General features: G+C 38.2%; 1 long non-coding RNA gene across 1 annotated transcript; it reads right to left on the bottom strand.

The window, feature by feature from the left end:
- LOC127533585 (uncharacterized) lies at positions 1-26,392 on the bottom strand. The gene is made up of 2 exons (XR_007941345.1): positions 26,029-26,392; positions 1-7,954 (listed from the first exon to the last, which is right to left on the bottom strand). It is a non-coding gene; the product is annotated as an uncharacterized LOC127533585 (long non-coding RNA).
- Positions 26,393-26,670: the final 278 nt, after the last annotated feature.

Raw genomic sequence — 26,670 nt, 5'->3', positions numbered from 1 at the left:
TGAATTTCTGAAGTTATTTATTCTACAAAAACTGCAAAAACCTGGAATCTATATGTCCAACATTTTTCCAGGTGTCCATATCTGTTACCAACAGTCGGAAGAAACAAATGAACATGCCATTATTTCCACATTTATTTAGTTTCCGTACTTGTCATCTGTATGCTCTGTGGAAACACTGCCTGCAGTTCAACACGGTTGAGAAAAAAATTCCCTGATTTTTTGTCCTGTCACTGTTGATGACAGTAAAATCACTAATAGCTCCACAGTTGTGGCAGAAGCGTAGAATATTTTGTTTTTTACAGATTCTGGTCAGAGCAAAGTTTTTATTTTAGGTGATTTTTTAAATTGAGACATGTAGAATTAACAAATTTTGAAGAAATTTGAAGATTTTAAGCTCAGAGTTAGATAATTTTCCCAACAAAACTCCACCTCACACATGATTAGCTCATCTAAAAGGTGAAAATTCAACTTTTTTTTTGCTTTTATAGTGTCTTTCTGGGACAAATGGTAGGATTTTGGAGATTTTTGCAAAAGAAAACATGCTTTTCAAACCAGCAGTCTTGTTATCTGCATTTTTCTCTGCATCGTAACAAAAGAGTGTTTAAACATACTAATAGCTTCATATTTGCCTTCTCTTGATGCCAGTATGTTCACGTGTTCTTAAAATCCATAGCAGCTCTGGAAGCAGCGGTTTTCCATTTATCAGATTCCAGGTAGAAGCACAGGAGGACGGTAGAGGTTATGAGATGTAGCGTGATCGAGGCAGACACACCGTCAGCACAAATTCAATTATTATCCATTTAGTTCTGTCCTTTAATAAATAAATAACAAGCTCCAACGGGACGGAGAAACTGCCACGAGCACACATCAAGTGCTTTTTCATTCCTGTTTCATTAAGACGACGCAGGTTTCATCTTGAGGCTGGACGGCGGCCATTTACTCTGTCAGCCTTGATGATGTGTGTGAGCGTTTGTTTCTGTCTTTTCTTAATCCTCTCATTTTTTCTTCTTGCATTCTGGCACCACTTACCCGATTGTGTTGTCAAAGATGTTCTCAGGGCGATCATTCGGCTTCGGTTTCTAAAAATTTCCAAAGAAACACGGGTTTTCTTGACAGGATCTAGAATCTGAGAGCATCTGAGCGTATCGGCTTCATGTCTGAATGAATGTTAGAGTCTTGGTCATGGTACAAGTCAGACCTGCATCCATTTCTGTGAAACCATCACTGCGAAGAATCTTTTTTGACTTCAAGTTAGCACCTTTCTATTTCTGAGTCCTCTGTTGTCCATCATCGTATTTTTTCTTCAAATAGGACTGAATGTACAGTTTTTGCAGCGTTCCTTCGTTCCGTGTTTATTGTTTGATAAATGTCTGCACATAAATCTACTCACATAATGATGGTGTTCCTGAAACTTTAAGCCTCCTCCTGAACATATGAAATCAATAAAGCAGTGGAACAATAAATCCTGCGTGACTCCACTCATTTCTTCTCCTCTCAGATTGCTGCTGGTTGGGACTGGAGGTGGTTGCCTGTAGATCTGGAGGTCCTGCGACGCCCCACCGCCGGCCTCGTTTGTTTCCGTGAAGCCCGAGGACCGGAAGGAGGTGCAGCTTTGTAGAACAGATGTTCCCGTTCAGCTCTAAACCAAATTACGCAGCCGAGCTTGCAGCCACAGGCCAGAACCGCACAACGCTGATTGAACGGCGACGGGGGCAAGAAAAGCAGATCAGGCTCAATAAAGCGGCCACATCATGAAATCTGGTCAGCCTTTGAGGCCCGAAGATGAAAGGGATGCTGACATCGCTATGGAGACTAAAAGGAGGCTGCAGGCTTTGGTCTGGACAGACTCCGGCTGGGCGGGGGTGTGATTCTGTTTTCATGAGAACTGTGGCTTTATTGTTTTTGATTTTGATGCATGAAACCGTGGAGCTGCAGCCGGATGCAACAAGTGCGGCTCAGATAGAAAGCTGAACTTCTGACCGTTTGACTTCAGCAAAGTTCATCTGCTGTGAAACTGAAAACAAACAGAGCAGCTGTTGTTTTTTTTTAGTGTTCAGTTGTGTTGAATTTCATTTCCCACCATGAAGGTTTCTGTCTTATGAGGTCATGAATCTCTGCAAAGCAAACCTTTTTTAGAGCTAGAAACAATCAAGTTTTTTCAAAATACATCTGGAAAATAACAGAAAAACTGCAGTTTTCTGTCAATGAACAGTGACAAGCAGTGGCATTATGTGAAGTTATATAGTTTATTTGTTGGGGACTGTTTTATTGAAAAAATAAAAATGACACAATAAATGAATTCTTAAATGGTGTATTTTCTTCCAAATTGATTCTTTTTGTTACCAACAGTAAAAAAAAATGAAAAGATTTTTTTTCTGTTATTTTATATTCCCCTTCGGTGGCTGTGAGTTTATCTGGAATGCAGGGAGGAAGCAGCATTGCACACATTCCCAATCAGTGATAATGGGGGCTGCTGGGTGACATCAATTACACAGACATAGCAGACATTTCACCAGGATTACCTCACAGTGAACTCCAGTCTGGCCTTTAATGTCACAGAAAGACGCCTGAGAGGAGGCAGGTGAGTTTAGGGGAGAGACAGGTGTTTGCAGCCTCGTCGAGAGGAATAAACAGGATTTTAATTTTATTTATTTAGCATTTATTTAACCAGGTTAGTCCCACTGAGATCAGAGATCTCCTTTACAGGGAGCATAGTCACATTAAAAACAGTGAACAACAGATAAAATTAACATTAAAACTTGCTCACACGTAACACAAGTTTAAGTTCAGATTGTAATTTATTCCAAGCATTAAATGCCAAAAACCTACATGCTTTCTTGTCCAGTTGAGATTGTACTTTGGGGACGACAAACTGCAGAGAATCCATAGATCTGAGATGTGACGTCCATGTTTCCTTGTTAACCCACCTGTAGGTCAAATTTTTCAAGTTTGAAAATGTGATTAAAAAAATACATTTTCACAGTGGAACTTCTGATGTCCCCATTTTTAACATTTTTGGGAAATTTTTGAATATTTTTTGTTAGAAAAAAAATGTTTCTTAAGAACATTCATAAAAAAATCAACCAAAACCAGCGAAATTCACTGGATTTTGGTAGATTTTTTGTGAATGTTCTTAAAGAAAATATTAGAAAGTTTTACTGATATATATGGAATCATTTTAGATATTTTGAGGCTTTTTTGGTAGACTTTTACTCATTTTTTAAAAATATTTACAAGAATTTTCTTGCCAAATTTGGGGGATATATATACAGTATACTGACAGTCAATAGAACCTTTGAGGTAGAAATGTAGGCAGAATTCTACTTGTAGGGGGGTTGTAATGATTCATGGTGGATTTACAGATGATCTAGTGCCCTGGTAGTTGAGATAATGATGAGTTGTCATTTTGTCATGATTCATTGCACATGGGTTGGTCACTTTGCAAAAGTGAACCAAATACACACCAAGCAATACTCAGTGAGTACAATGTGAGAATGGGTTTGAAGGCCTATATAAAGGCCCAAAAAAGGCCACCATTGTTAGTCCAGTGAACAGCATCATGCCGCGTCTATCACATGAACAACGTCTCCGGGCACTGGGTATGGTGGAGGCCGCTTTGAGCTACAGTGATGTATCCAGGCGTATGGGCTGTTCCCAACCCACAATCAGAAGCCTGGTCCAAAGCATGCGCCGACGGATTGCTGCCTGCATCCAAGCAGATGGAGGCCATACTCGGTATTGACTGCTGTGACTTTGTGTTTGGCAGGTGCCGTTTTCTTTTGTGAAATTCTTTATTTTGAAATCATTCTTGAAACTTTAGATTTTTGTTTCTGTATGCCAAAATGCTAAACAAATGATTCATATGAAGAAAATCCAGTTTTGGGCTTCAAAATGAAAATTATGTTGAAAAATATGGTCTCAAAATTTTTAATGACTGTCAGTGTATATATATATATATATATATATATATATAACTTTTAAGGAATTAATGGAATTTTCTTCCTGAAGGTTTTGCAAATTGTCAGAAATTTGGGGATTTTTTTTGCTGAATGCTTGGATTATTTTTCAGACAAGGAAACAATATTTTTGGTGCCCATAAATGAAGACAACAGGAGGGTTAAAATGTAAGTTGTAAATCCTGAAAGGCCTCAGCAGGTTTGGGTTCTGCTCAGTACAGGACAGTGTTATCAGCGTAGAAATGAAAACCTGAGTTTGGAATATTCTGTCCAAGATTATTTATTTAAATAGTGAATAGTAGTGGGCCCAGCACAGAACCTTGAGGGACGCCCTTTTTCACAGGATCGGCTGCATTAGTTTGTAACGGTATTCGCCAGCTCAGGACAGAAAAATGGAAAATCTGCTTACGAAACATTCATGTTCCGGCAGATAAAGCAAGGACAGTCCTCTAACTGGAGCCGACTTCTGTTGTCCAACAGGTTGCAAGGCTTCGGTTTCCATGTGAGCCTCCCATGTGATCACCAGAAACCTGAACCCGGCTGTGTTTTTGTGGCATCGGAGGCTCCACTCCTGTTCCTGCTGAACTGAGCCAGTTTTCAGGTAAAACACTGATACCAGTTCAGTAGGCACGGGAGGGCACAGCCCAGGAATCTGAGTACTTAAACCTAAACCCAGCAGAGCAATGCTAAACTAACAAATAATCAGAAAATTTGGCTTGAATGAATTACGCACTAAGCCGATTTGATGACTCAGAGTTCTCAGTAATGGGTAATGAGTCACTGATATCCCACATTAGCAGTGAAAAGAAGGTTTATCAGTTCTAACTTGTCATGTTTTCTGGCTAAACAGTTTATGAATGAATGAGTTTCACACATCAAACACAGTTCCACATGTTAAATGAAACACTCTCTCTGGCTCTTTTTTTTCTCGATGTTTTCTTGATATAAAACCTGAAACCTCTAAAGGATTCGTGATTACATGTATTACATATGTACAGATAAGTGACAAATTAAAGTAAAACCTGAATTATTGACTTTCTACAGTGCAGTAAAAGGGGGTCTAGGTGCATTTTCCTGGTCTGGTTTGAGTCCTTTAGAAGAAAAGATCATTGCAAACTAAAAAGCGATCAGCTTTGTCTTTTCATGGAGCATTTCTATCCTGATTCAAGTAGTGACAATGACTACATCCCTAGGAGTTGAACGGTCACGAATAGATCCATTAAAAGTTATTTGAATCTTGTAATCACCAGATTTAAATCTAAATGAACACCTGTAGGAGGTTTTGGACCTTGTTTTGGACAGCACTCCATCATCAAAACCCCAAATGAGAGATTAATCTTTAAACTGTTTGATGCACAACATGAGTCAACAGTGACCCAAATCCAGTGGAAAATAGGTAGTGTATGGACACTTTGGATTTCAATTTAATGACCTACAGTTTGTCACACTAACCTATATGAGACTGAATGTTCAGATTAGATGATTATTCTGCAAAATAAGCAGTAAGTTAACAGAGAGATGCATAAATCCAAGAGGCACTGAAGGAGGTGTGGCAGCAACATCCTCCTGAGAGAGTTTATGTTGATTTTGCCTTTAATTTGTCACCTGTCTGTAGACAAAGACTCTTGGTTTCGTTTATACAAAAAGGAGATAAATTTGTGCCACTTCCTGCACATTTCTTTATCTGATGTTTGATAGATGTTCCATGGCCAGTAGCGCAGTAATCCCTGTATGTGGGAGGGCTCGCCGGTCGATTAATCGTGTGCGGGTTCGACTGTCATGTGCAGCAGATCTGAGCTAACTCAGGTGGACGTGAAGCGACACGCCCAGACGGCTCTGACATTTAGCACCGCATTCCTGAAAGCCCAACACAATCCATGGCATTTTTAAGCCCATGTTAAACCCGAGTCGCACCGTCTCTCCGCAGACTTTTTCCCTAACGTGCACGACGAATCTTGCCGGAGACAGAAGGCGAGGCGGGACAGATGTGGACAGATGTGGTTTCGGGTTTGTCTGGCGTCTGTTGAGATCTGCGTTCATTCGGACGGAAACACGAATCCTGAGCCGTGATCCTCGCCTCTCCTTCCACCTAATCTCTCCCCCCTCCTTCTTTTCCTTCTTCATATCTGAGATCATCAAGTTCTTTCCATTCACCGGAACAAATCCCCGTCGTTGAATCAACTATTTCACCTCAGGCACTGAACTTAGCCACTGTGAACAACACATAGCAGGGATCAATGCTCACCAATTAGCTAAGCTCTGTGCCTTTAGCAAGTGGGTGGCTGGCTTTGGAGGGAGCCGGGACTCACGCACACCTAAAGTCTGCTCTGGTGCAGCTGGAGGTTCATCGCCACACGTCTAAATAATTTCCTTGTTTATGAATCTGGAATCCAAGAGCTGCCTCTGAAAAACCGTTGTGTAAAGCTGCTCTTATTTACATCAACTTCCCGGCTTCTTTGAAAGAAGAGATGCCAATAGGCTGCAGAACTGGAGGACATTTTACATCAAATTTCAAATAATCCACGCACAAAATACTAAAACATGCAGTCGTTGTGTAAATATAGTCTTCCTGAGATCAAATCTAAAAATAATTAGGAGAAAAGAATGTCTGAAAAGGTTTGAAAATATCAAATAAGTGTGGAGTTTCTCCTAAAATATCATTTTGTTCTTGTCTGCCTCCTTATGACCAAACTGGATCTCTAATAAAACAGTTCAAATGAAATGTAAATCTCTTTTTGTTAGTTTTATTTTTTCATTCATGTCTCTGGTAATTGTGGGAACATTTTTTAATAAACATAATATTTTAAATAATAATTATTATGATGGAACATGTGTCCCACAACATGTTAGCAGAACCTGTGAATGATGTTTTTTCTCATTTTGTGTCTTGTTTCCGTCATTGTGTCTCTTTTGTGGTTTTATGCCGTTTTCTGTCATTTTGTGTCTCATTTCTGTCATTTGCTGTCTTCTTTTTCTCATTTTTTGTCTTGTTTTGTTGTTTCATGTCTCGTTTTTGGCGTTTTCTGTCTCATTTCTGTAATTTTCTGTCTTATCTTTGCTGTTTTCTCTCTTATTTCTGTCATTTTGTGTCTCATTTCTGTTGTTTTCTGTATTGTTTTTGTCATTTTCTGTCTGTTTTATGTTTTTGTCTTTTTTATCTTACTTTGTGTCTTGTTTTTGTCATTTTCTGTCTTGTTTTTGTAATTTTCTTTCTCTTTTTTGTCATTTTCTGTCGTTTCTGTCATTGTGTCTCATTTTTGTCATTTTCTATCTTGTTTCTTATGTTTTCTGTCATTTTGTTTATAGTTTCTGTCGTTTCCTTTCTTGTTTTAGTATTTTCTATCTCGGTTATGTCATTTTGTGTCTCGTTTCTGTCATTTTCTCTCTTGTTTTTGTTGTTTTCTGTCTTGTTTTAGCCATTTTCTGTCTCGTTTTTGTCGTTCTGTGTCCTGTTTCTGTCATTTTATGTCTTCTTTTTGTCATCAGTATTTAGCTTCTACTGCTGAGAAAAAGCTAACATTAGCATGGATTAGCAACCCTGTTACTGTGATTAGAGTAGGGTTAGCAAACAACACATAAACATGGAATAAAAATGCTACCACTGACGTGGAAGCTGAGCCAATCAATACCTATCATTGATCAATGTGGAGCAGAAAACTAGTAAAGCGATTGCAAAAGGTAAATTTTTCGACAATTTTGAAGCCCAAATGTCCTCAAATTCTGGAATGACCCTTTTATGCTTTTTTTTTCAGTCTTGCATGTGAGAATCCACATAGAGAGCTCAACCATCTGAGCTCGCCGACGTCGCCTCCACGGCATCAGGAACAAACTAAAAGGTGCCTTTGAGTCACCTGTTGAGCTGTGAAGGAGTGGAAATCCCTGGCAATGTGATTTTTGTTTCTCTTTGTGCATCAAATCACGGTGCCAGGAACCCTCCCCACCACAGCCTCCGTCCTCCAGGGCTGCAGATGACTTCATCCAGGGCGGCTGTGGAGCATCTGAAAGAAAAAAAAAAGAAGGAAAAACACACTTCTATTAGAAACTGAAACCTTCACATTAGGACTGATCTGATGAGAGGGTTAGTGGAGTTAAGATGCACTTCAAACCATTTCTGGAACCCCGGAAAGACAGGAAGAAAGAAAGATGATATCCCTGTTGGAGAAAAAAGAAACTGCATTTGAGGGAAGGTGAGGAATGACTCTGCAGACTGCACAGATCAGCAGGAAGCAGCAGATGTAGGAACATGCAGCGCCAGCTACCTGCTCGGTTTGTTTAAAGCCGCTCAGAGGGCACAAACTGACAAAACTAAACCCACAACTTGTTTGAAATGGAAAAAGCTCGGCACGCTGTCCGTAAGACGTCAGCCGAGGAGAACAGGAACCAGACGGGGATCTGTGTTCTTTTTAGCAAATAATAAGCAATCTGCGGACTCGGTTCTGCTTTGTCTCCGATTACCGGAGGGGATTTCAGGTCAGAGGGAACAGCCTGATCTGTTTCCCGACATGTTGCTGGGTGGGTTCACCGGCTCCTCTGACAGCTTCCTTCTCACAGGATTACAACGTCACGCCGTGTTATTATCTTTTGTTGTTGTTGTTTGTGCCGTTTTGCAGGGAAAATTCCGTGCCCACCCTGGTGGAGAGGGAATAATGACAGGATTGTTGAGCGGAGGACGAGGAGGAGGAGGAGGAGGAGGAGGAGGAGGTCCGAGTCTCAACAGCTTCTCCTTGATCGCTTTTCAGAAATTTGTCTGCTCTCACCAAAGTGACCTGGAGTTTCCTCAGTCCGAAGATGTTAAATCCAGATCAGGATTTCTGGGAATTACACATTAAAGCTGTCATTTTTACTTGTTCAGTCTGTTTCAGAGATTCAGATCTTAGGTGTGATATCATTATTGTCTGTCTGTTAGATTTCAGACTGAAGCCACCAGTGCGTACCTTAGCTTAACATAAAGTCTGGAAACAAGGGGAACTAAGACAGAAAGCTGACAGATTAACACATTTTCTCACATCTTTTGTTGCTCAGAAACCCCTAAAAACTCATTTCAATGCATCAAAATGACATTTAGAAGCTTTTTTCCCATAAAAATAATTATTTAACGGCATACAATGTCTTGCTTCCTCTAGAATTTGCAGATCTATAAGATTCCTGCCACTTTTTCCACCGCTTGCTGCAGCTCAAGCACACCGGCTCACCTATAAATCTGCTCAATCACTGTAAAACCACTCACGGTCATCGGTACACTGAAGTTTCAAGGCTTAGAAATGATCCTGGCAGCTTATTTCACTCACAGTGTGTTTTCTAACATAAAAAACACCATGAAGGCATGATAACAAGGTCAACAAAAGGAGTCTGCTTACATCTGTAAACTTCTCTCCTGCTCTCTGTGCTCACATAAACTTTATTTTAATACAGCTAAATTCACAATAAAGCTGCTTTCATTTGTATGTTTTCTGTTTCTGCAGTCAGACAATGAAAGGAGGATGAAACAGTGACTGAAATGCGACTCGTGAGCTCACATCTGCAGCTGAAATCCTGATTTTGTCACTGCAATGTCGTCTAACACGAGTTAAAGACAACATTCGCGCAGTAAATTTCCATAGAAGCTGCAAACAAAGTCAAAGAACGACTAATTTAGCTGCTCTGTGCTGTAAAATATCCAAAGACTTTTACCATAGGGACCTTCAAAACAGATATAAAGGTGTGTGAATGTCAGGTTGCAGCTTTTAGTGGAAGTTGCGGATGTTATTGGACTATACTACCTGTAGTCTCTGAAGGATGGAGTAGGAGTATCTGCTGACTGAAAAACATCAGTGAACCACTATTATAATCAGATACTGGATTGTCGTTCTTATATTGGTATTGTTATGTTCTGGATGTTGTCCACTGTGCACTAGTCTGACTTACTGGATGTAGACTGTGGGTATGATCATGCCACTGGCCAAACATTTTACGACACTTTCTGTTCTTCTTCCCCAATCTATGAGTCACTGTTTGCAAAAGTCCCCTTCTCTTACCTCTGAGAACAACATGTCACACTAACAATTTCAGGTTTGGTTTGAAGAACTTCAAACATGCCCGTGTTGTTTCCTCCTCCAGCAGAATGATGCTGAGCTCCAGACTAAATAATATGAAAACCTTTACAGAACATAATGCAGAACACGATGTTTGGGGTAATTTAGAAATCACACATTTTGTTACAGCACCGTCTGCAGCACATGTAGCAGAGCAGACAGTGGAGTGGAGACAAGTGGTGTCTTTATGGTAATATGGAAACTGCTTTTCTTTCAAAAATAAGGACATTTGACAAACTTGTGAACGATAGTGTATTTTTAAAGGGTTAAATTTTTAATTATTAGCATTCCAAAACATGACAGCGCCCTCTAGTGGACTTAGTAATTATAACAGGAGCAGGAGAGGATGTGAGGTGACTTGTAGAACCACAAGTCGGTGTTTCTTTTAAACCTCGGTAACAGTGTCTTTATTATTTTCGGCTTCTTTAAGCGCTTCCTACACTTAATCAAGTAGTCTTTGTGCCTAGAGGCAAAACGTATCAGCGCTTTGTTTTCTCCTGCAACAAATATCACAAATTTATATGGACAAGGTCTGACTCACCAGGAGAAAGATGCGAGTACCAGCCTGCCTCCAAATCCACTTCACTACGAGAAACAGCACCATCGTCCATAAACAGCTCACCGCACTGGAAGTTTCCAGTTTTTTTCAGATAGTTTGGATCATGCAGTGAAGCAGTCCTCATTAATCTGGTTTAGTGACAGTGTTCGTCTGCCTGCTTGGAAACGTTCTATCTGAATAATTCCACGTCACTAATTTAAAGGAAAACCGAAGCCACATCCTTCGCTTAGCTCCGCCCAGGAAGACTGCGATTGGTTTAAAGAAATTCAAACAAACCACAGAGTTTTCCCTCCTTTTATCAGAACGGTACTGAGGTGCAGCCGGACTATTCTGTGGAACCAGAAGCGAGATTAACCCTCCTAGTGTCTTCATTTATGGCGACCAAAAAAATTGTTTACTTGTGTGAAAAAAATCCAAAAATCCAGCAAAAAAATTCCACAAATTTCTGAAAATTTGCAAAACATTTAGGATTTTAAAGAAAATCGTAATAGTTCCTTAAAAGTTTTATAAATTTTTGTTTAACAATCCCCCAAATTTGGCAAAAAATTAAGGGAACTGTTAAGGAATTAGTCGAATTTTCTCCCAGAAGGTTTTGCAAATTTTCAGAAATTTGTGGAATTTTTGCAGAATTTTTGGATTTTTTTCAGACAAGGAAACAATATTTTTGATGCACGTAAATGAAGACAACAGGAGGGTTAAGAAACCTTTTTTTACACCAAAAAAAATCAAAAAATTCCCAAAATGTTGAAAATGTGGACATCAGAAGTTTCCCTGTGAAAATAATTTTTTTTAAATCACATTTTTAAACTGTGAAATGACCTAATTTGACCCCCAGGACGACACGAGGGGCAACATGGACATAAAAACACAGAACCCAGCAGCATTGTATTCCTATGAAGGGGAGCCTCTGTACATGGCGTACAACCTAACGAAGGCATGCAGAATCCATCCAGACAGAGGAAAACATCCGTCCTGTCAGGCAGCGTTAACAGTCCACCACTCCCCACACAGGAATCATGAATAAATATGTTTGTCTGGGTTGTGAGACGTGAATGCAAAGTTGTGCTTCACTGAACAGTAAAGTGGAATGAGGGATTGCCTGAGTGTGAGTCTGTGCCGTTCATTTGCATGCATGGGTTGCAGCGTGTTGTGTGAAAGAAAAAAAGGGGGAGAAGCTGCGAGTGAATGAAGGGAGTGGTCCTGCCCTGTAACACTGCTGTGAGTCAGTGTTTGTTTGCTGGGTGTGACGTTACTGTCAGCTTTAAATGAATGCTGTGGAGATGTGGCGCGTTTCTTTGGTGAGCGGGGTGAATTACAGGACGGCATGTGGCGATGGTGAAAGTAAAAAGGCAAAAATAGCTATTAAATCCAAAACTGTGGTGAAAAACCAAAGGATGTTTGTTGTTGTCGAACAATCTGCTGTCCTGAAAAATTCGGTTAATAAACATTCATATAAAAATCAACCAAAATCCAGTGAATTTCACTGGATTTTGGTTGATTTTTATATGAATGCTCTTAAAGAAAATATTAGAAGTTTTACTGATAAATATGGAATCACTTCAGATATTTTTAGGATTTTTTCGAGAAGATTTTTACTCATTTTTTGAAAATATTTACAAGAATTTTCTTGCCAAATTTGGGGGATTTTTTTAAAATAAAACTTTTAATGGAAACTTTTAAGGTGTTATTGGAATTTTCTTCCTGAAAGTTTTGCAAATTTTCAGAAATTTGGGTAATTTCTTCACAGAAGTTTTGGATTTTTTTCAGACAAGGAAAAAAAATTTTTTGGTGCCCGTAAATGAAGACAACAGGAGGGTTAAGAAATATCTTTAACATTTCATTTTTTTCACCGAGAAATGTTCAAAAATGTCCCAAAAAATGTGGACACCAGAAGTTTCACTGTGAATTTTTAAAATTTTTTTCACATTTTCAAACTTTTAACTGGGTCAGTTTTGACCTGCAGGACGACATGAGGGTTAAATCCAAAGCTGTGTCGGAAAACCAAAGGATTTTTGTTGTTTTTTATGGAACAATCTGCCGTCCTGAACCATTCAGACGTTTCCAAAGCAGCTAGAGTCGACTCTCATGGCACTTTTAATGTAATGTCTCCAGTTTGTGCGACATAATTTACGGCCTGATGGAACTTATTATTGTACACAAGGCTGAAGGTGCGAACAAGGCACCGCATTTAGAAAGCACAAGGTTTGCACTCTCAGCCTGAACAAACTGACCTCATTCAGCTGGAGGAGGAACTGCTGGTTGGGCGAAACGCAGACGGAGAGTCAGACTCAGAGTGAAAACACGCTGCTACAAAGCCGTCACATTCACAAAGATACAACAATCCACAAATTTCTGACTCTGTAATGTCACTTTTACTGCTTCTCTTTACATCAGGGGTGTCCAACATGAGGCCCGTGGTCCAAAAGTGGTCCTCCAGAGGGTCCAACATGAGGCCCGTGGGCCAAAAGTGGTCCTCCAGAGGGTCCAATCCGGTCCTCAAAGTGTAAAAATTACAGAGAAGACATTAACTGCAGAGTGCACTGCAAAAACTTCAAATCTTACCAAGTCTATTTGTCTTATTTTTAGTCAAAATGTCTCATCCCACTTGATTTAAGATAAATTCACTTAACAAGTGACATTTCAGCAGATAGAGGGACTTGTTTTAAGACAATGCATCTTAAATATCTTGTTAAGTCAAACAATCTTGAAATGATCTTGTTTTGAGTTGAATTTTCAAGAAAACTCAAAATAAGTTTAACCCTCGTGTCGTCCTGCGGGTCAAATAAATCTGCTTTAAAGTTTAAAAATGTGGAAAAAATATCTATATTTTCACAAGGAAAACTTCCAAGTTTTTTAGGGAAATTTTTGAACATTTTTTGGCAGAAAAAAAGAAATTTAAAAAAAAGGTTTCTTTAAGAGCATTCAGAAAAATAAATCAACCAAACTCCAGCGAATTTCGCTGGATTTTGGTTGATTTTTTTTCCTGAATGTTCTTAAAGCAAATATAACTTTTACTGATATATATGTAATCACTTTAGATATTTTCCCAAATTTGAGATTTTTTTAAAATAAAAATTTTAAAGGAAACTTAAGGAATTTTCTTCCTGAAGATTTTGCAAATTTTTATAAATTTGGGGAATTTTTTGCTGAATTTTTGGATTTTTGTTTAGACAAGGGAACAATATTTTTGGTGCCGTAAATGAGGACAACAGGACGGTTAAGACACCTAAGCTTGACAATCCTGGTAAAATATAGCTTAAAAAAATTTCCCAGCTAATTTTAAGATCTCAATATTCTAAATATCACATCTTATTTCAAGAAATCTCACCAAGCCATTTTTCTCTTGTTCTATTGGCAGATTTTTTCGCTTATTTCAAGGTAAAAGTTCCTTGAAATAAGTTTATTTTCTTGTGTTGAGAGGGGTATTTTTTCTAGTGTGTAAATTAGTAAAACTATAAATTTAAAATAATTTCTAGACCATGACAAGTTGTTTTGATCATAAAGTAAAATACTAGATTGCTCATTGTTCTTTTGTCATTTTGTGTCTCGTTTTCGTAATATTTTGTCTGTTGTTTCCGTTTTTTGTCCGACTTTAGTCGTTTGTCTCATGTTTTTGTCATGTTGTTTCTCTTTTTGTGTTTCCTTTTTGTCTTGCTTTTGTTGTTAGTTAATTTTTTTGTCGTTTTGTTTCTCGCATTTGTCATTTTTTGTCTTGCTAATGTCATTTGTCCATTTTTTTGTCCCTTTGTAACTTTTTTGTCTAATTTTTGTCTCTTTTGTTTTTGTTTCGTGTTGTCTCATTTGTTGTCATTTTGTTTCTCGTTTTTGTCATTTTTTGTCTCATTAATGTCATTTGTCCATTTTTTTGTCCCTTTGTAACTTTTTTGTCTAATTTTTTGTCTCTTTTGTTTTTGTTTCGTGTTGTCTCATTTGTTGTCATTTTGTTTCTCGTTTTTGTCATTTTTTGTCTCATTAATGTCATTTGTCCATTTTTTTGTCACTTTGTAACTTTTTTGTCTAATTTTTCCTCTTTTGTTTTTGTTTCGTGTTGTCTCATTTGTTGTCATTTTGTTTCTTGTTTTTGTCATTTTTGTCTCATTAATGTCATTTGTCCATTTTTTTGTCACTTTGTAACTTTTTGTCTAATTTTTTTGTCTCTTTTGTTTTTGTTTCGTGTCGTTTGTCTCATTTGTTGTCATTTTGTTTCTTGTTTTTGTCATTTTTTGTCTCATTTTTGTAATATGTTGTCTTGTTTTTTTGTTTTTTATCTTTTTTGTGTGACTTTTGTCGTTCGTCTCATGTTTCTGTCATTTTGTGTTTCTTTTTGTCTCCCTAATGTTTTTGTCTTACTTTCTTATTTTGTATTTTGCTTTGTTTCTTGTTCTGAGCATCGTTTTTTGTCGTTTTGTGTGATTTTTTTGTCTCACTTGTGTTGTTTGTCTAATTTTTTGTCCCTTTTTTGTTTTGTTTCATGTCATTTGTCAAAATTTTTGTCATTCTGTTTCTTGATTTTGCCTTTTTTTGTCTCATTTTTGTAATTTTTTGTCTTGTTTTTGTTGTTTTTGGACTTTTTTAGTTTTGATCATAAAGTAAAATATTATATAGATAGCTGTGCCTAAATGTTGTGTTCCTTTGTAGACGCTCTGTGATCTGGAAGTTGTCATGTGGAAATGATAAACTGAGGATGAATATTGCTGAAATTGAATAGATTTTTCTTGAGAAATTTCAAGTTGTTCATAATGTTTCATAAAAAGATAATTCCTTAAAAGTGAACATTTTTACACAAAAACAAAGGAAACATTAGGATTTGTGGTTATTCATCAGTTATCATGCTGGGATTTTACCCACTTGGGATCAAAGTGGGCTGAATGTGGAACCTGAACTAAGATGATTTTGACGCCCCTGCTTCCATTTTGTAACTACGACGCTATTTGCTGCCTCACCGTGTGACTCTATGCTCGGTGTTTACTCAGGAGATGCGGTGATTTATGCCTTGGTGACCGCAGGTGTAAGAGTCACACCTGAACCCGGCCGTGCAGCGCTGACGTCACCCAGCATCTCACACTCGGCTGTGATTTGTCACCCAGCTCTCTCACAAAACGCTGGCAAAGTGTCGGCGGGCAGAAACAAGAGAAGGAGAGAAATTAAGGAACCGAGAGCGTGAGAGAGAAGCAGCGATGTCCAGAGGTTTGGTTTAAGAACGGAAAACTGTCACTGTGCACAAATTCTTCTGAGATGTGAAGACTTTTTTTGGTGCAACAACAGAGTGCTGACACCAGTACAATAACTTCAGTATATTTAAGGAAAACAGGCAAGTTTTACAGTCAAACTATGAACATTTCTTTAGCTACAGGCCCTTAAATGACAAAGAAATGGGTCTAAAGTCTCTGTACTTTTTCCATCATTTCTGAGCCTCATAACTTCATCAGTACAGCAGACAGACACATGACATTTTAAGGGCTAAAAAACACATTTAATTTCTGTTAAAAACTGCAGCGAAATCAATTCTACATTCACGTCAGGTGTCACAGTCTAAACACCAACTCTGTTGTTTTCTCATTTTTTCAATAACCTACTTTGAACTTTTAGATGTAACAACCTACAAAAATGCAGACAGTTAAAAGACGTGTTTTTCAGTGTGTATGAGTATAAGTAGTGAAAACTACTAGTGAAAAATAAAGTAACCTAACCTGACCTGACCTGGCCCATGATTCTTTTAATGTATAATGTTCTGTTTAGGCAGCCATTATATTATCAAGGTATTTGAGTGATATATTGTAAGCCGATCGGGTTTTGGTAAAGATGCACTCTCGGCCAATCAGAACTCACTTTGTTGGTGAGTTGGGGGGGGGACAGGAAGAAAAACGGCGCGACGTGTGCTACATTGGAGAAAGATGGAGAGGAGAGTACACACACGGTTGAAGAGAACAGCAGAGGATGAGCAGGGAAAGCTTAATGTCCAGGTGATTAAAGTTGTAGAACTGCGTACTTTTAAAGTATTGACACAACTGTTATTTAGCAGATTTCTGTCTTGTGAAACTTACAGTTTAGCGTCTCACTATACTGAAGTTCAAAGTAAAGCGAAGCTAGGCTAATCGCGAGCCGCGGTTATTGTTTTTACTAGCTTGAAAAAGTCTAGGCGTGGATTTAAACGTGGACATTTAAGCACGTATTGATATCAGAGATGGTTAGTTATAAACACCAAGACGCCACTTTTACTGAGGAGGACCGGGAGAGCTGAGGACTTTGCTGGAGGACCGTGATGCTAATTAGCCTGTTGCTAATTAGCCTGTTGCTACTGCTGCTAGGAGGTGACACACTTGAACTTGGATGGACACACAGAGGACACCTGCTGCATCTCACTTGGTAACATTGAACACATACACACATGCACGCACGCACGCACACGCACACACACACACACACACACACACACACACACACACACACACACACACACAGGACTGCTTTACACTGACTGTACACATACACACCTGAACATTGAATATAAGACTGTTCTGGTAAACATTAAATGTGTTGCTGAGCAGAATGTCTGGTCTTTTGACAGAACAGATGGTTTTCTTCTGAAGCCTTTAGATGTGGAAAACCCACATCAAAGCGCTGTAATCAAACTGAGGCAAACATGAAGCCTTGTGTGAAGTAATTAGAGTTTGTCGTGGCAAATCGTGCTTTAATTTAGTTAGAATCTGCACAGTTTTGGAATTGTACCCAAGATCTGTCGAGTCTGAACTCTAAATGTCAGAATAATGTCAAAGAAAATCTAAGCAGCTCATTGACAGAGTTGAAAATTCACTAAATTTCAAAAGTTGGGAAATCTAATTGCAACAACATCGAATCGTATGTTTAGTTTAAGTCATGATTTATTTAAGTCTGATTCATTCACATTTAAGGGATTTTAAATGTGTGCTAGAGAGGATGAAGCTGTGTCGCCAGAGTGTAAAATAAAATCAAAAACCTGCTAATATTTAGTATGAAATTGGCCAAATTATACCTATAAGAATAAAAACAGACTGAACCAGGTTATAGTCTGGACAGGGGGTAGTTTGGACTGTTTGACCTGGATAAAGTTTTATTTTTAGGGCTGATACTTTAACATGTTAAGTGCAATTAACCCTCCTGTTGTCCTCATTTATGGGCACCAAAAAATATTGTTTCCTTGTCTGAAAAAAATCCCAAAAATCCGCAAAAAAATTTCACAAATTTCTGAAAATTTGCAAAACCTTCAGGAACAAAATTCCAATAATTCCTTCATGTTTTATTTTTTTTAAGTCCCCCAAATTTGGCAAGAAAATTCTTGTAAATATTTTCAAAAAATAAGCAAAAATCTTCCAAAAAATATCCTAAAAATAACTAAAGTGATTCCACATATATCAGTAAAACTTCTAATATTTTCTTTAAGAGCATTCACAAAAAATCAACCAAATTTCAGTGAAATTTGCTGGAATTTGTTTTTTTTTTTTTTTTTGGTGAATGTTCGAAAGAAACCTTTTATTAACATTTCTTTTTTTCCACCAAAAAAATGTTCAGAAATTTTCAAAAGATGTTGAAAATGTGGACATAAAGATTTATTTTTTCCACATTTTGAAACTTTAAAACGGGTCAAAAGTGAAAAAATGCCTCAAATTCTGCATCTGTTGGGTCAAAAAACAACAGCTAAAGCTCCTAAAAAGGTCACCTAATTATTTAGTAATGTGGAGCAAAAATATTAGAATTTTTGCACCAAAAACAGCAGCAACACGAGTGTATTTGTGCAAAAAACGTGCACCATTACTCCAGTATTTTTTTACATTTATCTCAGCTTCTCCTCCGCTGGAGATCCCCTCGTTACATCCAGCGTTTCCTTCCATGTACGACACAGCTGACAGATAAAATCGCAGCTCTGTGGGTAACTGAAGACCCCCTGAGCATTTCAACAGTCATTACAGAGCTGGTCTGGGCATCATTATTTAGCTCATTAGATCTGCGATAAAACGGCCTCACATGTGACCGATGGAGGCAGCAGCTCCTTCACATGTTCCATTAACAATAATCCACTTTGCATAGCGTTAATGCGATTTGGTACAGCTGTAATTTCAGGAGAAATCAATCATCTGCAGCCCTTTTTTTTCTAGAAAAGAAACAGAATGAGCATATTTGGGAGTTTTGCATCAAAAAGTGTTTGACAGTAAATCATGTGAGCGTTATCTGGAGGAGGCTGTGACTCACCTCTCCCAGGGAGAAAAAATGAAAAAGTGATCCGGCCCTGAGCTCTGACAGGAACATGATCGATTATAATGCATGAGGGGAAATGGCAGAGCTGCATTAAAGCCCGGCAGAGGTTATCTCTGAATCTGATAGCAGCGATTCCAGCTATTAGCAGCCGATAACATTCAGAGCAGAGGGGAAAAGAGCCGAGCAGAGCTGAGAAACAAACAGCAAGTAAAGTGAAAGTAGAAGAAATAAATCTGTAAAAATAAATCTGTAAATAGACAGGTTTTCTTTTGTATCTTACAGGTTTTCTACAGTTTCAAAAGACATGAAAATATTAGTAAAAGTACAAAAAATGCAGTGATTTGCACGTTTAATGTAAAATAACAGAAAAAATCTCATCTTTAAAATATATGATGTAAAGTTACATGTAAACACTCATATTATACTTGATATGATCTAAAATTAGCTGTTTATTAATCTAAATATAATCTTAAATGTTTAATAACAGGCAAATTTATTTATTTTACAGGTAGACGGAGTTCTTAAAGAGTTGTCAAATATACAAGATTCTAATGTAAAAAATTATTTTATGCTTCATAGGAATTAAAATTGTTTGTTAGTGTAATTACAACTCAAAATTTCTAATAACTGTTGTTTTACATATTTTTTTTAAAGGTAACTTCATTCATTTTACAAGTGGACAAAGTTCTTTAGCATTAAAAATCTATCAAATATAAAAGGTTCTTAAGTAAAGTTGCATGTAAAAGTGATTTTACGCTTAATTTGATCTAAAATTAAGTGTTTAATAATCTAAATATCATCATAAATACCGAATCAAAGGTAAATTTGCTCATTTTAATCGGTATTCACAGTTGTTGACATTAAAGATCTGCCAGATTTATGATAAATGACACTATCCATTAGTTTTTAACACAGAACTAATATTTTTTTTAAATAGCATATTGTATATTTGACAGATATTTAACGTAAAAAAAGCATTAAGGCAATACACATTTATGATTGTAATAAGAATAATAGCAGCTTTTTATTATAATATCATAATTTTATATCAAGAGTAATATGACTTTACACACAACTTTACATATAAATCTTGTATATTTGATAAATCTTTAATGTTAAAAGTGGACAAAATAATGGATAAGGTCATTTATCTGCAGTATTATTTACAGTGTTACTCAGCAGTTTTTTACATTTTTTCAGAGGTAAATTTTTTAAGGTGAACATACATATTATTATTAAAAATCAGTAAAATATACAAGATTTTTTACAGTTACAATTATATGTAGGTAGTTTGATGGTTTCTGCACATCCAAAAAATGCACATTATGTACAGTAAAGACTAAAACTTATATTTTAATTATGGAAAATTTCTGTCTTTCTCATGAGATTGGGATTCCCCATTATTTTACAGTGCTTTTTAGTGCCCAGGCTGATGCAATATTACAGGTTTTTTTTTAAAGAAAAATTTTACAGTGTGAGGTAGAAAAATAGTCTTTGCACAACATAACAGCATTTTAGTTCTTGGAGCATCAATAAAAAGCAACTGGACTTCACTTTCTGGGTTGTTGAAGACGTTTAGGAGCCTAAATGAGAAGTGCAGTTGCTTTTTATTGAAGTTTTACGATTTCCATGACGTACACGACTGAGATTCTGAACAGACAAAACAACATGTGTGACTGCCGGGTTCATCCGAGGACGTCCTGAGGAAAATAAAATAAAATTCACAATGAAACTTCTGATGTACACATTTTCAATATTTTTGGGAAATCTTTGAACATTTTTTGTGGAAAAAAAGAAATGTTAAAAATGTTTCTTGACGTAAACATTCACAAAAAATCAACCAAAATCCAGAGAAATTCGCTGGATTTTGGTTGATTTTTTTGTGAATGTTCTTAAAGAAAATATTAGAGGTTTTACTGATAAATATGGAATCACTTTAGATGTTTCTAGGATTTTTTGGAAGATTTTTACACATTTTTTGAAATATAGTTACAAGAATTTTCTACCAAATTTGGGAGATTTTTTCAACATAAAACTTTTAAGGGAAACTTTTAAGGAATTATTGGAATTTTCTTCCTGAAGGTTTTACAAATTTTCAGAAATTTGAGGAATTATTTTGCTGAATTTTTGGATTTTTTTCAAACAAGGAAACACTATTTTTCGGTGCTCGTAAATGAGGACAACAGGAGGGTTAAAACAGTAAAAATAACAGTAAATATGTGGAGAGTAATGATGTTTTAGCTGATTTACATGCATTAAAACTGGCTTATTGTTGTTTTCTGGATTTTGGTTGATCTTTTTGTGAATGTTCTTAAAGAAAATATTAGAAGTTTTACTGATATATATGGAATCACTTTAGATATTTTTAGGATTTTTTGGAAGATTTTTACTCATTTTTTGAAAATATTTACTAGAATTTTCTAGCCAAATTTGGAGGATTTTTTTAAATAAAACTTTTAAGGAATTGCTGGGATTTTCTTCCTGAAGGTTTTGCAAATTTTCAGAAATTTGTGGAATTTTTTTGCAGAATTTTGGAAACTATATTTTTTGGTGCCTGTAAATGAAGACAACAGGAGGGTTAAATGAGCCCAGATCATTCCATCAGACTGCTTTCCTAATTTGCAGCGCCCCCTGAATCCGAGCGACAGCTACAGGAAAGCTGTTTGAGGTATTAAATGAATAAACTGCGTCACTTTTCCAGCTAAAGGAGGAGATTCCTGACTGGTTGTTGAGATGCATCCGTCAGCATGGCGTGTTAAAGGCCAGGAGGAGTTGGCGTGTTCGGATTGTGACCTCTGTAACCGACGGGCTCCCTCCCACTCCAAGCATGCAAACTCTCCACAAACCCGGGCCTGTTTTTCCACCACACATGGCTTCGATTGGAGGCTGCTGCTGCTGCTGCTGCTGCTGCTGCTGCTGCTGCTGCTGCTGCTGCTGCTGCTGCTGCTGCTGCTGCTGCTGCTGCTGCTGCTGCTGCTGCTGCTGCTGCTGCTGCTGCTGCTGCTGCTGCTGCTGCTGCTGCTGCTGCTGCTGCTGCTGCTGCTGCTGCTGCTGCTGCTGCTGCTGCTGCTGCTGCTGCTGCCGACTAGAAAATAAAAAAAACACGGCAGCCGGGCAAAGCACAACAAACCTGATTATGAAATCAGCGGCTGGCAGCTTCTTGGATGTTTTCTGATTTGGCAGCAGAGGACCTGATTCCTTGAGAAGTCCTCGTGTGTGTGTGCGTTCGCCTCCACGCATGACTGTGTGTGTTTATGTGTCTGTTTGTGCGAACAGGCCTGTATTTAAAGCTCGCTCCAGCGCCAACAAGGCAAGCTGTTTACTACTTGGTTGGCCGTAAAAAGTAAATATGCATCAGTCGGGGCCTATCAAAGGCTCCTTCATTCGGTTCCCGGCTACCATGGCTTTGGATGTGTGTCTGTAATTGCCTCGTCTCAGACTGAAATTCTCTGTGGTCGACGCCGAGAGAGCCGAGGGAAACCGTGCTGTCCCCGGCACTAGAACGGTCTGCAGCTGATCTGAGGGGAACCAGAGAACACACAAAGTGCAGGAAAACCAAGAAAGAGGAGGCGAAGGCCATGTGGAGGCAACGCAGGACACACAACAAACTGCTGTGGACTCACACACACCACACACACACACACACTGCACACTCTGAGGAAAATAATGATGTGAAGCGGTTCTTCAGGAGGCGCCCTGGTTCTTCAAAGCACCATCAGCAACTGAAGGAACTCTTTACTTCTTTAAAAGTTCTTCATGTTTATTTGGTTTGATGACATGAAGTTGGAACTGCAACTCATGATTATTTTCGGTTCTAATGATCCATTAACCCTCCTGTTGTCTTCATTCACATGCATCAAAAATATTGTTTCCTTGTCTGAAAAAAATCCAAAAATTCTGCAAAAGAATTCCACAAATTTCTGAAAATTTGCAAAACCTTCAGGAAGAAAATTCCAATAATTCCATAAAAGTTTCCCTTAAAAGTCTTATTTTAAAAATCCCCCAAATTTGGTAAAAAATTCTTGTAAACGTTTTCAAAAAATGAGTAAAAATCTTCCAAAAAAATCCTAAAAATATCTAAAGTGATCACATATACATCAGTAAAACTTCTGATATCTTCTTGTGAAATCCAGCGAAATTCACTGGATGTTGGTTGATTTTTTGTGTGAATGTTCTTAAGAAACAGTTTTAACATTTTTTTTATTCCACCAAAAAATGCTCAGAAATTTCCCAGAAATGTTGAAAATGTGGACATCAGAAGCTTCACCGTGAACATGTTTTTTTTCCCACATTTTCAAACTTTTAAACGGGTCAGTTTGACCCACAGGACGACACGAGGGTTAAAGAACCTGTTGTGCTCAAAGTAAGGTTCTTTCTGCGGGATCACAATGAACTGTCGCGAAACTGGTTCCATAAAGAACCCACTTTTGCTGAAGTTGTCTGGTGCATCACATATGGAGCCTCTGTAAGCATCTCTGGCTGTTCTTCAAAGATGCATTTGCAGAAATGGTTCACTGCTTTACTTTGCAGACCTAAAAAGGTTCTTCTGTCTCACAAATGATTCCTTCAAAATCCTATTTTTGCCAATCCTCTTTGAAACACTATTTGTGGTGCCTGAAGGAACCATTTTTGATGGTTCTTTGGGAAACTTTCTTTAAAGAACCACTGGCGTACAATGTTCTATTGTGGAAGAAAAACTGGTTCTGTGCCATAGGAGAACCATATTATTAAATGTACTGTGATGGAAGGAGCCCAGACATCCTGCATTAGCTTTGACTTCAACTATTATTGATTGGTATTATTGAAATAGAAGAGCTGTCTCAAAAATGGTTCCTTAAAGAACCTTTTTTTGCTAAATTTTTTGTTTATTTGTGGTGCCTAGAGAAGCCATTTTTAAGGGTTCTTTGGGAAACTTTGTAGACCCTCTTCCCTAAAAGGTCTTATTGTGAAACAAAAAATAATTTATTGCATCAGTGTTATACAAGAATCATATTACTGAAAAAGCAGCAAATTCTTAAATTTTGTTTAAGCAATTATCAATTCCTCTGATCAAAATAGAAGAACCATCTTGAAAATGGTTACTGAAAGAACCTACTTTTGCTAAAGTTCCCTGAAATACCATTTATGGTGCCTAACGGAACTATTTTCTTTCTTTGAAGAACCTCTGGCTTTAAAGTTTTTATGGTGGAACAAATAAATGGTTCTGTGCAGGAATGTCACAGCGGAACCATCTTATTAAAGGTGTTTTCTGGAAGGCATCAGAAATGCTGCAAATTATTAGATTTGAGCTCCAAGATCTATTATTAAACCAGAGGAACTATCATGAAAATGGTTCCTTAAAGAACCTATTTTTACTAAAGTGCTTTGAAATGCTCTTTAAATGGTGCCTAAAGGAACCGTCTTTGATGATTTTATGAGAAACGTTCTGCCTTTGAAGAACCTTTTGCTTGAAAGGTTTTATTGTGGACTTCTATGACACAGGGGAACCATGTTATTAAATTTGTTCTCATGGAAAGAACCCAGAAAGGCTGCAAATTCTTGCATTACTATTAATTCTTATTAAAATAGAACAACTACGATGAAAATGGTTCCTTAAAGAACCTATTTTCAGTAGAGTTCTTCAGAAACACCTTTCATTGTTCCCAAAAGAGACATTTTTTGATTGTTCTTTAGGAAACTTTGTCTTGTCATAAAGAACTTCTTGTGCTCAGATTGAGGTTCTTCACTAAACTAGGTGGGTCCACAAAGAACCTGCTTGAAATTGGTTCCTTAAAGAACCTGTTTTTGCTAAAGCTATCTGATATATGGTGCCTCTATGGGCCTCTAGTGGTTCTTCAAAAGAACTGTTTGCAGAAATGGTTCATTGCTTTGTAGGGTTCTTTGAGGAACTAATCCAAGCCTTGAAGAACCCTTTTTGGTTCCAGTTAGCACCTATATTTTCCAGAGTGCAGGAACACAGACACATGTGCTCCCACTCACATATCGATGACAACAAAATTAGCAGCCAAACCCAAATAACAAACATGTGTTCATTGTTCTGGAGACAACGCCCATGTCAACATCTGCCGCTGATACTGGAGAATACGAGCTGTTTGGACTGTACAGAGGAAGAGTTTTGATTTAAAGTCAGGAGACGTGTGACCTTTGGAGGGAAACTCTGCCAATATCTCAACTAGTTATTACGATGTTGTGGCTGAACATCAATTAGCTTCTTAAACTTCAGGTTTTAATTATGAAGTCCAACATTTGTTTGACTGACTCTTGAGGAGAAACATAGAAATAGATGGTTACTAGAAGCTTAAATCTGTTCATCAGATACTGACTTATTCTTTATTTGTTTGCCATTTCTTGCAGGACAGGTGTCATTTTGTTGCCTTAAATGGGTGCTTCTGGATATAAATGTACTTTAAAGAGTTTCATGACTCACAGCTGCTGTGCTGCACGTTGATTTAGCTTTGTGTTGCCTTACGCGGGTATATAACTCCTATTTTCCTTATTTATGCTGCAGTTTTTGACATAAACACAGCACATCCAGAATTATTCAACTTCTCTGCACTCTTCAGCTTCGCCCTTCATGTCTCTCACACATGGGAACGGCTCAGTGATTCAGCAGACCCAGATAAAGCCTTGGAACAGGCTCAAATATTTCAACTGTTTGTCCAAAAATGTTCTGTGCACTTGACTTTAGGGTTAGTTTATCAAATCAAACTCCTTCTCCAAATAGTGGCGAGATTATGGCGTTGAGCTGAAACCCCCCACAGCAGTCATGAGGCTGCTGAGGAAAAAAGTGCTGCCAGAAGTCATGCGAGAGTGTGTGAAATATCTGCCTTTTCTGTTCACAGGGATCAGAATGCAGGTTTATTCAACTTTTATAAGGTTTTTATTGATTTGGAATTACAAAAATCCACCGTGTCAATGCTTTAAAGCAGCCTGGAGCCAATAAAGATTTTATTTCTCATTCGATGCTGGCGAGTGAAACATGATTAAAGCGCCCGTGTGAGGCTGGAAAACCCGACTACTTGTTTGCCGTAGAAACAGATGCACCGTCTGCCGGATCAAAGCCGCACCGTGACAACCGGAGGACGGCAGAACGTCACGCTTTGATCAAATCTGTTGTCTGGAGTTTGAGAGAGAATGAAGCAACAGCAGAGCAAAAGTGATAAAAACATTTGGAAGAAACGGGAGAAAAGAGGTGACGTTTGGAACTCACCTCAGATCCACCAGAGTTCAGATGAGGATAGGCACCAAGTGGAAGTCTTTGGGAAGGAGCCCACCGGCCGGTTCACTGACTGACATTTCTAGTCCAAGAAGCAGTGCAATCCTCAGTTCTCCTGCTCCATCCGGGTCGGTTCCTGGAGCCCGGCAGCCCCAGCGAGAAGCAGCCGGAGCGGGGTTGAAGGAGCAGATGTGTCCCTCTGTGGAAGCTGCTGTGTTCCATAGAGGTCAGATGTGGAGTTAACACACCCAGCCGGCTGGTAACTGCTGCCTGCCTGCTACCGGAGTTGTCTCCCCCTTCTTCTCCCTCTCTGACTCTCCTCCTCCATGCAAACCTGATAAATCACTCAGGAGGCTGGTCGGAGCAGCGAGCCACTCAGCCAGGAGTTACAGTAGAGACAGAGAGAGACTTTCAACCATTGTCCCAGGAGATCCATATGAGAGTCTGGAGGCAGAGCTGCCAGTTCTCCTCCCTCCCTCCCTCCCTCCCTCCCTCCCTGACTCTCCTCTTACATTCCCTCTCCAGTTTTTTTTCTTTCACTGCCTCCGCTGAGACACTCTTATTGTGTGGCAATTGCATTAGCCTTTAGCGAGCGAGCAGTGGCTCTTAGTGCCTAATGCAATGTTGTGTCTCCCC

This window comes from Acanthochromis polyacanthus, chromosome 4, assembly GCF_021347895.1.
Source record: "Acanthochromis polyacanthus isolate Apoly-LR-REF ecotype Palm Island chromosome 4, KAUST_Apoly_ChrSc, whole genome shotgun sequence".
Lineage (NCBI taxonomy): Eukaryota > Metazoa > Chordata > Actinopteri > Pomacentridae > Acanthochromis > Acanthochromis polyacanthus.
This window is presented reverse-complemented; position numbering and strand designations above follow the sequence as displayed.